Here is a 14,564-nt window from a genome sequence, read left to right as displayed (position 1 = left end):
TACAATGCATATTTAGGGTCTTGTTGATTCTGAATGGGTCTGTGTAGTTTTTGTCACATCTACAGATCATTAAAATACACAATAAATAAAGTATTGGATGGTTTTGAGCCTGTTGGACAGTAGATACTGTCACTGTCTAGTGCTCACTTGATGCGCATAGATACATTTTTTAAGGGGAATTAATTTGTGAAGATTTATCTTAAAAATGAATTTAAACTATACTGCACAACCTATTGTCAGGGAATGTATAACTATTACATATTTTAAAACCTATTTAATATTGTGTATAATGTGCCTGACCAAAGTTGAGAGGTCCAGAGGCCTCCTATACATGAAAACATTCCATAAGGATGCTTTTGTATATTGTGTTACTGATTGGGTGAAGTGAGAGGTGCAACATTTCTTGAAGTTTCAACCTCGAGCAGTGCATCACAGGCGAGCCCACAGATTAGATGGTGTAAAGTCATTTTTACAGTGTAGAACCTCAACGATTCCACACTACGCTTCTCAGACCCCTTGTCGTGATGGACAGCTTTGCTCGCTAGCCTACTCCACTTTAATAACCCTAACCCAAGGTAACGTTACTGGATTACTTCACTGATAGGTCGAGAGGGCAGGCAATAGATCAAGCTTAGTGTAAACACCCTCTGCTGGATCATGAGGCAATCTGCTTCAGAAGCTCTGATCAGTTTCTTCTCTGCAATGGATCAGATCGAGGTTTTCCTCCGGGAAAGAAATTGCGACGCCATCGAAAGAGTCAAAGTTGAAATGATGGCACAAAGTTGAAGCCATTCAAACTGGTTCACTAACGCTCTTCATCCTCGCTGGGTGAGCAAGTGTAGGAGCTTGAACGCAGTGTGCGCTCTAATGAGGAGAACATTGACAGCCTGACAACGTGTGCCAACGCTTGAAAAGGAAAATGCCAACATGACGGCTAAAGTTGGTGACACTGAAAATTGTTTACTTTCTAATTGACTCATTGTAAGAATCAGACTGCGCCGGTTTCACTAATGTTATTGCATCGTACAAGACCTAATTGTTAAAATCAGCTGAAATCTAAAAATAGCTGGTGAAATGAGCACGGGAGTGAGTCACTGCTTTTCATTATCCAAGATTGACCCTCAGTGTATTAGCACATGCACTCATTCATTGGTCCGCATTGTTTTAAATCCTATGAGACCCCATAGATCCCCTGCACTCCCCCTCATCAAATCAATGTAAACACACAGTCAGCATTAAAACAGGATCAGTCCAAGCACAAGAGCAGCATTGTTGCTTGATTATGAGCCAACACAATAAAAAAATACATCTTGGCAGGATTACTGCTAATCTGTGTTTGCAATGCATATCATCCTGTGATGTGCATGTAATTGGCATAATCTTTATTGACTCTTTTTATATATACGAGGCATTCAGGAGGAACACAGCACTTTGACATTTTTCTTCTCTATTATATCTAAATCAAACAATTTTAGGAGACGCGTAGGTGTAATTTCTACATTTTACAGCAAGCTACTGAGTCATAACTGCATTCATTTCAGCATCGTTTAACAATTTGATTAAAGGCACTTTACAACATTTGGGAATGAGTCGGGTAAGTATTCCAATATTTTGGTGTGATATAAAATAACTGCAGACATCTGTGATGCTGATTGACTGAAATATCCAAACAGGACCAGTATCTTCTCTCAGTTTGCCTGATACAAATTTATCTAATTTCAATATAACAAATATTAGTCAAACAGTGTTATTTTAGCAAGTTAAAAATGATCCTATGACATATTACTACAAAACAAGAGATAATTTAGTAAGAATTAAACAATGACACAGGAAAGGACCATCATTAAATAATGAATTATTTAAACCTGCCTTATTACCTCCACTAAAGAAGTTATGTATTCATAAGTGTGTGCATTAATATCATCGTTAAAAGCATGGGCCCCTGACATTTTTTGGGGGAACATTTAACTTTTAGAAACTTGACAGTATAACCAGACCCTGATGGTTCACAGAGTGATTGCAGTATTAAACTGTTGAACAACAACAGCAACAAGAAGACATGCAAATGTTTCATATATTTCTGTTACTCTGTAAATCAACATCAAGCCTTGCATTAATGTTACTGTATGATGAGGATGGATTAATAATGTCTACAATAACTAATAACTGCATCATCATTCTCTGAATATGTTTGAGATATAAAGCTTTCGTGGTTACAAAGAATGTTGAAAGTGTTAAACTCTGAGCCCGGCCCGGTGAACCCCTGTGGTATTTAGCTCATACACCGTATATAAAGTGTAGCTCCACGTTGCCTGGCAACAGAGGCAGCAATCCTATGGCTCAGGAGCAATTTTATTACGTTACATAAATGAATATACATGTAAATTAACCAATTTTGTTAATACTTTGATAACATTTAGTGTTTGGTTGTTGAGGAGCCATTGCATAAGCATGAAAATCTTATCCATTAGGTTAGAGAACATTTATTCAGCTTGGAGTTAGCAAACAATTGCTCTTTTACATAATCACCAGTACATTAGCATTTATTTTGAGTTATGATGGATTAATGTTACTCATCCATACATTTTTCTTTAACCTCTGGTCTGGTCTTCATTTACTTATGATAACTAATATAACTAGTTAACTACAAATATATAAGACAATTGAAACTGAAGAAAAGTCTGTTAAGAGCCACTGTCGGACCAAAACACTGAGCTGATGGACACTAGAAGACTGAGACATCTTTAACATCACAGTACAAGCCCTTAGGTTTTGCAAAGGTAAATAAAGATAGTGGAATTTGCTGAATAGGAAATCTCTTGCTTGTGTTCAAATAATTTGTCATAGAAAATGAAGACACTGCAATACAGTGTGATATAAATAAGTGGGGTTATAATATAATTTCTTCCATTTTTCCACTTATTCTTTTCACCTAGTTTTAACACTTAACTTGACACTGAATGACTTTTCTTGATTTTTCTGCAGCGTGGCCCTGTGGACTGGTGATTAGCTGGCTGTGGGCAGAGCTCTGTGAATGCCAGCACTAATTCTACACACTTAATTGGCCATCAAGTACTAAAATCCACACGGAGAGAGTCCAACTCGGGCTAACTGGCTCTGCAAACTCGGAGCAAGTTAGTTTTGTGCCAGTTGAGCAGCAAAAAACAATGCTGCAATAGTACTGAGTGTTTGCAGATCCAGGGACAGTGATGAATATCAGACTTTGCTGGGAAGCTGCTACTATTTTTATTCCCCAATATATCTTTGACAAATAAATCCAACATGTGGCTTTTGTTTGCAAAGTGAATGGAAACAATCAGCATTCAACTCTGCAATAGAAATATGTATAATTGGAACTTCCAGGCATTAATGCATAAATAGCCATGAACGTTTGTCTACTCAGAGTTTTTTTTACATCTTGGGGATAAGCGTGCAATAGCGATTTTTCTTCTCTTATTTCTGTATATCGTGCAAGATGCAAAACTGGCAAGACGGCGCGGTAAGAGTCTGCTGATTCAAAGCGAAGAAGAAAAAAGATGTCAGGTTTCTGGCACTGTGATGGTTGGCGTTGATGTTGGTTTTCGACTTGTGCGTTCGTAATGTCGAACATGACAAGGCTGACTCCTCTACTGGAGTCCTTTTTTTAAAAAACTGTATATACCGGCTAGTTATATGAGGTATAAGAGAACTGTGTGAATGTGTGTGGTATGTTCTAACCGATGAACTCTGGCCATGCAATCCATGCTGCTGTCTAATTATCCAGATGTGATGGATGGCTTTGATTAAATTACATGAACGCAGAGATAGTCACTGCCTCCATCCTCCGTATTTTCCCCTTCTCTCTATCTCGTTCTTCCCCTCTCACTCACTCACTCCCACACGCACACAGGTTAAAATCCCTTTACTTCAATGTCTCCAGCTTTCGTTGGATGATATGGGACTTGAGTCGTTCAGAACAGATGAGCCCTGCTTTCAACTTTGATAAAAGATGTCTATAAATCATCTGGAGAGAGAGAGAGCGAGGGAGAGAGAGAGCGGAAGAGGAGGAAGTGCGTGTGAGTGACGCCAAATGAATTGGACACAAAAGGAAAGACGGTCAGAGAGATCCTGATAATCAGAGAGAATGGAAGATCACAAACCAATAATACTTGCTTCTTAATGTTAATTTCACACAGAATAACTGATCCCATCTTCTTGTGAAAAATCAGATAAGTGGGATCGACTGGGGTCAGTCCTATTTATCATTTCCATCTTTTTTTGGGGACCTTCATAAGAAAAAATCTATGACACTTCCAGACTATTCGTTTGGCTGTTATGTTCAATCTACTACTTTTTTTGAGGCTTTAGTAGCCCTGTGGCACAGAATAGAGGACACATTTATTACATGCTTTTTTGTTATCTCTTGTTCATTGTGTCCATTTTGCTGTCAGTATTACACAGCAGTAGCTGCAGCTTTCTGACAGTGACAGATGGCCCTCTTTTCTGTGCAGCTCCGAGATGAAGCAGGAGAGTAAACAACTTTTTTTTTTTTTTTATCTGAGCAAATGTGGAATCCTGTAGTTAGAAGTTTGTTTTTTGAAAAAGTAAGTCAAACGATATTACTCCTGCAATAAGTTGTCGAGGGGAGACGTCGGCACGCAGGGCAGCTGAAGAGAAAACGATTCTCAGCCTAATTCTCTTATCTGCCGCTGATAAGCTGCACTGCAGATAATCAAGAAACACAACTGATAACCTGTTCTCCTGCACGCTCAGTGCTGTGCGCTACTTCACAGCAACACAACCTCCACTACACACATCCTAATGTGCTCCCTAATGAGATGCCGTCCTTCAGTGCTACAAAAAGCTGCTGTTTGAAGTTTTACTCTCCCAGAAACCATATGCTGACAGCAGGGAGACTGCAGGCACAGAGCCACAAAGCCATATGCACACAAACATGTAAGTACAGATACACACACACACACATGCACGCAGTAATTTATGCATACTCGCACACAGACACACTTTCAGAAGTGGGACTTGAGTGAGAGGGTGTGAAAATGGAGCGAAATGACTCATCTCTGCAAAATACACCTCACATGACATCAGTTTGAAGCTTTTTTTTATAGAGTTCACTGTGATGTTAAATGATGTCGAGTTTAACATGCTGTAAAAATAAAAATGCATGATGGGACTGATGCCTCTCAGAAGCGACAAACAACATATGTAAGTGGAAGCATCCGTGTTTTGTAGCATCTGTCTTGATCCGGTCACTGATCATATGCTATGACCTTTGCAGTCGCCACATATCAAGCTAATCCAAAACAGGTCATTTGTGTAGTTTGAATTTCATGGTCAAGTGCTGCTTGTAGTGAATCTCTGTCTGCTAACAAATCACTTTATCTATACCGCTTATCCTTCCAGAGTCACAAGGGAGCGGGAGCCGATCCCCAGCTGACATTGGGTGAGAGGGAGGTACACCCTGGACAGGCCGCCAGGGTATCACAGGGCCGACATATAGACACAAACAACTAGTCACACCCACACATGCACCAACAGCTTATTTAGAATATCCAATTACTCTAATCTGCATGTCTGTGGACTGTGGGAGGAAGATGAAGAACCAAGAGAAAACCTTCTCGCTTGATCTCGTCTCTAAGTCCATGTGGAGTAACCACTTTGGACAAATGAGAGATGAGAAGTGTATTGCCATTGACTATTCATTAAAAAGATATAGTAGATTAGCTGATAATTCTCAAAATGAATAATAACAAAGTATAGATAGTATATTAAATTTGAAAATGGTTGACATGGCTCATGGGTCAGGTAGGAGGGATATAGCTGTAAAAAGAAAAAAAAATTTCCTTTTCGTAGCTCTCTGTTCATTTGTCCCCGTTTGCACTTTTTTTGTGTGTTTCACCACAGCAGAGTCGCTTTTCACAAGTGAAGACGTTTACACACGTTTGCTAAAACAGAACCGTTCACTCGCAAACTCAAGAATAACCTAGAATTTATCGTGCCCAGGGGAATGTGGTTTCACTTGCAGCCGATTTAACCTCTGCTTAAGTTAAAAGTTAAGCTTCATCAAGACTGGATATACTTTAGGAGGCGCTGCGACTTTAACATGACCTACACTGAACATTACCTGAGATTTGAAACCTGTAAACAGTGCGGATCCGGGTGGGTAATTCTCACCCTTGTAATAATTGCAGCTGCATTCACAATTTTTCTGTGACCTTTTCTAGTTACATCTATACCGTCTGTGTGGCTCAAAAGATATACACGATTAAATTGCAAGGATAGCGAAAATACTGTAGTTGTCCTCAGTGAAGCCCAATCTGTGGGAAGTGGCTATGATATAAGTGCTGATGATTGACACTGAATTGTCTCTGAATAGACACTGATGAACACTGGGGAGAATATTCCTTCATTTGTCACTTCCACACAGTCCATTATTTTTCTTATATCTGGACAACTTGTCATGTGCTATCGCTTACAGAACACACACTTGTCAGCGGTGAATTACAGCGGACTGGCCCTGTCCTGACGGCAGCGACAGGTATGACACATCAGTGTGGTAACAGAGCAAAGCCGTGTTGGCTTTAAATACGGAGGTTTTCCGCTTCTTACAGCAACATTTGCATCTGTGGTTTCGCCCTTTATGCAACATCACAACCAATCCCGCCCCAATATCTCATCAAAGAACACGCACGCCAGGCATTCAGTATTTAAGTGGCCGTCTCTCTATAGCTATAATTAAGTGGAGGATTCAGAGCTCTATATTGTCTGTCGAATGAGGGTGTATAAAAAAGAGAGGGATGCACGACTGACATTCGCTGAGGTTGTGATGGATAAAGACGTGAACAGGGAAGATAAATAAATATGAGTGGATGAGTGGATGGATGGGAGACAGTTTAGTGGTTTTAGCCAATTAGAGAGGGAGAGCGGACAGATCCAGGGTGCTAACAGACACCAGATGGACTGAAGAGAGCTGACGTCACTGTGGTAACAAAAGACAAAAAGAGGAGGAGAGAGTGAGGAAGAGGGTGGAGACTGAGGCTAAGAATAGCCGTACAACCTCAGGCCAGCACAATCGGTCGGCCCTGCCTGCTATTTTTTACTTTACTACTGTGCCAGCCGGCAGTCGCCTGACATTTCTCTCTCCTGTCTTTCTCCATCACTATCTCCAGTCGGTTTTACAGATTTTAAGGCCGACTTTGTCACATCCATGCCGATTCTCCAGCGAAACAAACCGCTGCACTCGGCGACCTTTGGAACAAGCTGCGTTCCCAACCCACGCCTAGCAGGTACAACCCAAACTGTCGTGTGCAGTGTTCAGCCGTTAATGTTAACAATTCGAACAGAGGGAGTAACTCAATCAATACCGGTTAACACTTGAGATCAAACACAAGACACTAGAGTCTGTGTCGAGAGTACATGATTGAGTGGCATGCGTCTGATCCCCACTTTCTTAGAGCTGTTTAACAGACGTGGGTTAATCCTTGAGAGGTTCCACTGGGAATTCTCACGCACTCCTGGGGATGGATTTCAAGGACGCGAGTCAAGACAGAAGTGGGATTTATACTTGAAGGTTCAGGTGACGAGCAGCTGAAGGAATTAAACATGCACGTGTGTGTGTGTGTGCACATGCATGCTCTCTACTTACCACAGTCGCATCAGGAAATGGTGCTCCATCTTTTCGGGTAGAAACGATCGGCTAAATAACTCACTCTCAGTCCCTCTGCAAAAAGGAAGAGAGAAAGAAAAACATCAGGAACATTCAAACTGCATAAAGCACTGATGAGCTGATTCGCTCAGACTCTATCATATTTCGCGAGATGCATTCAGCTTCTCTTTCACATCCCAGCAGCGCGTGCCTCCCTCCGTCAAGGGAAAAGCACAACTCCTCATAAGCTCGGACCTGTAAATGGGTCCCCGGCGGTGCCCGAAGATGCAGCGTGGCGGAACATGTGCAACTGTGCCCGTTGGTCCCGAAACAAGACGCTTCCCCGACTGGCTGGCTCATGCCACAGCTCCCCTGCTTGCAGCACTATACAGGGCCTGAAGGCACAAATGGAGGGACCACGCGAGCATATGAAGGGAGGGGAGCGAGGGAACAGTGGAGAGAACCAAATTAGCAATGGAAATAAAAAAATAAAAAAAGGGTTCGGCGAGAGGGATGGAAAGAAATGGAGGGAGGAAAAAAAAGGAGTGAAAGAGGTGGAGGATGAGTAAGAGGCTAATAGCTTAATTGAGTGTGTGCTGCATCCAATTAGCTCCTAAAGGTTTCAGAATGTGTGAAATCACTGAGACTTGAAATAAAATACAATGAGGTTCACAAAGAGGAAAGTCTGAGTGCGTCACCTGACGTGTTCACGTGCTCGGTTCATCCGAAGGGAGATAGAAGGGGAAAAAAGTGAGGGCATAGCATTGTGCATTTACCCTTGCTACAGTGAGCTGAATGCTAAGTGCTAATTAGCTACACCACAATGGAGGATGCCACGGGGTTCCACACACTTTATTACTCTTTCATTAGCATTAGCACTAGTCCAGTGATTAGCTGTTAGCATTAGCTCCCTGGGCATTCTTCTCGCTGTCGTTCTATGCCTCATTATCGCTAACGCAGCCCCTCAGCGTGTGTGCGAGACTCCGCGGCAACTCCGGCTCATGCACAGCGACTGCATTTACTGTTTGAACCCATGTGAGGAATCACTGACGAGACAACTGGTTGCACTCGATTCCCAAATGCCACATCACCTGGGGCCTCATATATAACCCTTGCATATGCATCTTTCAGACCAGATTTTGTGCGTATTCCACTTCTCACGCACACATTAAATCATTAAATCAGACTTCACTCAAACGCAAACTTTAACCCATACGTACGAACATTTTGAAGACCGGATAGTGGCGAGGCAGACGTGAGGAGGTGAATCCACTTCGTCATTAAAATTAACACCAACAGTGTTATTTCTGTTTGCGACATACTTGTTCCATAAGAACCTTCAATTGAAATAGAGATAAAACGACCTAAAGCAAATAACGGTAACATAGCATACAAATAACAATAACAGAACTGAGTGATTAATAGTTTTTAATAATATCCTCTATAATACTGCGCCTCTATCACCAAGTACGACTTCAGTTTCATATAATGCACGCATGTAAAATCATAGAGTGCACTGGAGAGCATTAACAAAAACGAAATAAACTGTGTTCGCCTTTTAAACATCAATTTCCAAATGATGTCCCAGAATTGAGGTTCTGACCCCACTTATGTGTGAAGTAATCGGTCCTATTGCTGTAGACGTAAATACTGCGGTGACACTCGTGCGTAATGCTGATGGATGCACTGGCACTGATAGGAGAACACGTATAGAGGGATTAGTAGGAAACCAGTGTTTAGTGACAATTAATATTTCCTGGCTCATAATGATGACTGACTCATCAGCTGATATAAAATCTATAGAGCTGATCTCAGATCTTTGTGCTGAACTGAGTCCAGTATTGCACAGACCGACCATCCCATTACAAACACAAGTACTCACCACTCTGGGTTCATTAGCCGACAGGTCTGTGTGTGATATGCCATTTTGGATGATTAAGTCCCCTCACATTCTGCCGACTAGAAACAATTGTTATTTGACTCCAGCTTTTAAATCAAACCACTTTTTTATTTTTTATTTCAGGCACTGTCCTCTCTGTCGTATTCCCTCTCACTCGCTGCATTAACAGCAGCAGCAACATGTTACCACTCAGTGTATTTTCTTTTATAAATGAAATCCCTGCTGTTGCCACCAAACAATCTGTCTTTCTTCATTTCCACCTCACGAACAAGCTCCTTGATGTCGGTGTCAGAAAGTTGCACTTCTTCTTCTCATCGCTTGATGCCATGATTCTCCAGAGAAACCGATTGGTCAGCAGGATCATTTAATATTATGCTTTGCGTTGACCATTTTGGTGGAATGTGGGCGTGTAGAGGGCGGACTTTGAGACAGATCCACGTACACACGTTTCCAGGTGGAGTGTGATTTATAAAGGGAACATGGCCTTCAGGGATGCGTGCGCACGGTTTTATAAATCTGAATTCGCGTGCACCAATCTCAGCCTTTGTGCGCACGTAGACTTTTAGTATGAATCCTAAGCACTGTTTTATAAATGAGGCCCCTGGTAATTATCTCTCAAGTTGAATAGTCATGCCATGTGTGGGGGCGCTCGCAGACAGGGGGGGGGACATGGTCCATGATGATCACAAAGGTTTTTTTAATATGTATTTTATAACACGAGGTGCTGCATCCTTGCCAATCCTACACAGAGGATCTGTCGCTATCGTTCGTCAAGCGGAGGGCGGCAGATGCTCTCAGAGGCTCTCATTGATTTGCCGGAAAGTGTGTATGCAAGTGTGTTTTTGTGCATGTGTGTGCGGGTGTGATGTGTTGCTAGCTAGCTGCAGAGATAATTAGAACACAACTCTTTTGCTGTCCCTGCAGGCCACTGATCCAGCTGCTTTCATCTAATATAGGTCAGCTGTGACAAAGCCCTCAGCATGGACACTGATCAGCCCTGCTAGCTCGCTCATACACAGAATATGCAGTCATATACACACACACACACACACACACACACACACACACACACACACACAGGGCGAGGCGTGCTCTCTCACATGTATATTGCATGCAGAGACATATGCAGGTAAATACATACACTGCGGCCTGTATATTAATGATGGCAGTCACAGCGGCTTCATCTGTCTACCACTTTCCAGCTACTGCCAATAAACTCACACAAGCCAAATACACTGGGTAGTGCAAATGAGCAACGAAGAAAATGTTGCCTGACAGAGTTGATGCAAATTCATTCCCTCTGTTACAAAATCAATGCTAGATTGGAAATTGTTCCGTTTTTAGTTCTGTAAGTATGTGTATCTTATACTGGTTGCTGTACAGCTTGCATGAGTTTCCATTCATTTGCGGTACCAGGATGTAAATGATACAAGTAACACACAAACACAAAATTGTGTTTTTTTGCAACTTCTCACGTGGTCTTCATTGAACTAACGGTCAAATTCAGTCCAAAGAATTCTGCTATCTACTATATGAGTTGCTCTTTTAAATTATAGGACAGGCACTAATATAATGTAATAATGATTTTAATTACATAAATGTTCATACGTTGAGAAACCTCAAACAATGTAAGTTCCTAAACTGTGAGGATCTCCTTCTTTTCTTAAGTATATTTCAACAAATATTTTCTTTGATTGGTGTCTGATTGTGTTTGAAGCTGCCTCGTGATACAGGATCATGTAACATATTCTTTTCTATAAGACTTTCAGTTAGTTATGCAGTTAGTTACTGGCTATCTCATCTAAAATCCCTGAAAACACGAGAGACTGAGGCAAGCTTTTTACACTAGTGCCAAGAGTTTTGCATTTCCTCCTCTTTCACTACAGCAAATTTATTTGAACACTCTGTTCTTTGGCAACCACCGCGGAGTCAAAGTACTCAACCTGTAAACTGCCGAAAGGGTTACTGCTTAGTGAACACTCATCCTAAAAATCCTCCCTCGTACTTTTATGCACACTCATTCTCTGAAGCAACTTTTAACCACTTGCTCACATGGATCCTGTGGGGTCACCTCACTGAGGATCCAAGGGTCAACACCTGAGGGGATGCAAACTTCAGAGCTGCCGGGATGAAGAGGAGCCAGGCAGGAGCGGAGAAAAGCAACTATTTTCTCTGCCTTTCTCCGTGCTCTTGGCTCGGTTGCTCTTCCTATTTAAAAGGCCTCATTTATCAAGTGCCACCACTGATAGAAATACAACAACTGAAGTGACTGCCTCACCTTCTCGGCTATTTCATCCAACAATTGCATTAATGACCAACTCAACAGAACAGCGTCATTATGTTTTGTCCGCCGTACCACAGTCGGCTCACTAATGGGGCAATAATTGGTGCAAATTAAGAAGTGAGCAGAAAGTGGCGTTGCCTTTGGGATGGCTCGATTGAGCGGCCTACTCCATGTCGCATTGCGGGAGACCCATGCATTCTCTTGACTCTAATCACCTCTTCGCTCCTTCATTCAGCCTCTCTTTAGTTTTTCCTCTCGACGCATGCCCTGAGATTGCAAAGCTAGCAAGTGAGGTCATGCAGGGCTTTAAACAACTGCGGCTATTTATGCAAATATAATCAATATTGGATAGTCCCTTTCTCTACTGACTCCCTTTCTCTTACTTCCTCTCTCCATCTCCCTCTCTAACAAGAGACTGCAGTAGGGGCATTAATTAGGGCCAGACATGCGCCAAGGATTCCCCACAGGGCTGAGCAGCAAGGCCAGTTCATACCAGGCCAGGAGAGGACAGGTTTGGCTCGGCCATTGCGACTCAGGAAACAACGAGATACCACCGAGACGGCAGTTGCCACATAGAAATCTACAGCAACCCTGCCCTTACATGAATAGTGGTCACTGCAGTGGACAGCTATTCAAAAGCCAATCTCTTGTACATGCCTGGACAATGGATGGTGTAGCTGCATCAGTCACATCAATGGGCAGTCTTTGAAAACACCCCACATCCCAGATGGCCATCAAAATATCGGGTATGCCAAGGACCTGCTAATCAACATATTGGCAAGTAAGAACCATTGTTATACCTTAAATTCTTCCCTGTATTCATCCCAAAATGTCATTTCCATTCATGTCCCTTTTTTTGATGGATTTTTTTCGCTTTAATTTTTGTTTCTATGCATTTCAGCGCCCAAGGAAATTTCACAGATGGAGCAATGCTTGCGAGCTTGTTCAGGCAGTCATGTGATGTCACACTCTCCACAATCCTCCCAATATAGCGGTCTATTTAAGCAGCAAATATTTCACATCTCTCCCTCTGCCTGTCAATGCCTCTGCTGCCGGGCATGAGCATCGCTGCCTGTCAATTTTAGCCCCTCCACCACCCCGGCCTCCCCGTGTAGGCTCCAACATGCGGGTTAAAGATATTTGCTCATCACTCCCCTTTATATAAATGTGATCAAATCAGGTAAAGTGATGAAGTTCGAAGCCTTGACGCCACACTAAGTATCCTCAGCTGCTGCAATAAACATTTCAAATAAGAGTTGGCTCTCCTCTCTCTTCCCCCTCCCCTCTCCCTCACCTTTCTCCCCAATTTTTCTCCGCTCACCCTAACCAGTCGAGGCAGATGGCCGCCCGCATCGAGTCTGGTTCTGATCAAGGTTTCTTCTCGTTAAAAGGGAGGTTTTTTTTGGTTTCTCACTAGTCGTCAAGTTTTGCTCGTTGTGGGTTCTCTATAAGTTCTCTCGATTAATCAGACTATTAAATAGGAAGAATGATGATCTTACAAGTGACAGGACTTAACTCCAGCCACACAAACTCCTCATAGCTTTCAGAGGCTGAGAAGAGAACATATTTAAATTTTAATGTGTTAAGTTATTCTTCCTGTGGACATAGCAATAAGTGAGTATAAGTGCACAACGGCAGCACCTGAAGTCCAAGCTGTATATGAGAAATGTGATAAAAACGGGCCAAAATAGAAAGTTTATGTATTCATTACTCAAGTTATTTGTCAAGTGCATACTTTATTCTCAACTTTGGTGCAACTGCTAAACCCAGGGAGTGTAAAGGCTTAGTTCCGTTTGCAAACCGCTGTCCTACATTTAGCCCCCAGCACATATATTCTTAATAATTTCTTAGGGATTCCGCAGGATTAGGTTCAGACAAACCAAGCAACTTCCCCAAAACCGATTTCCAATTAGATCCTATTAACAGAACACTGACTTCATCTCTGCAAACACCCTATAGGGGATTTCCATCCGCTTAACAGAGAGGAAATAACGGTTGCAAGTATCCCTACTGCCCCATATGGCTGCTATGTTCAGAATTTCTTCATTCCAGGCTACCATGAAGTTGTGTGATAACCTCTGAATACCACCAACGCGTATATTTGAATAAGACTATCCTGAGTATCATGCCTATCACACATACATAACTGCAGGGTGCATGCTAATAACGTCTCTAGGAGATCGTGAGCACTGTATAGGCTCGTTGCAGCCCTGCCCGCTGAACGGAGCTCGATTAAGCTGCGAGTAAGATGACAGCGCTTTGGAGACTGTGTGGTTCAGGTTTTTCTCAGAGTGACGATAAAAAGAGATGAGGGGAGCAGAGAAAAAGGAGAGGAGAGAAGGAATGCTGGCTTTTCCCTGGTGGTCTATTAAAGCAGATGCACATGATGCCGTTTGATGACAAAAGGCACAAAATAACGATACCTTGGAGGGAAACTAATAAGAGCTAAGCAACAGCAGTAAACTCTAAGAGGTAGATAACATGACGAGATAGTCGCGTATGAAGCTGAAGACACGATTCAATAGAAATGCAGCGATTACAAAATCTTATTGCGTTTGCTCTTAACTCTGCCTCTGTCTGAATTGTAGACACGTTTGACAGAACTGACCTTTAAGAGAACTGGAGATGTGTTTCACCATGCTATTCTTTTTGTACAAACTGCTCCACAGAAAAGATGTGGAACAACATTGATGAGACATAGACCAATATTTAGCACAAACAATGGATGAAATGACAAT

The sequence above is a fragment of the Hippoglossus stenolepis genome, chromosome 17 (genome assembly GCF_022539355.2).
Source record: "Hippoglossus stenolepis isolate QCI-W04-F060 chromosome 17, HSTE1.2, whole genome shotgun sequence".
In the NCBI taxonomy this organism is placed as follows: Eukaryota; Metazoa; Chordata; class Actinopteri; order Pleuronectiformes; family Pleuronectidae; genus Hippoglossus; species Hippoglossus stenolepis.
Note: the sequence above shows the minus strand (reverse complement) of the source record.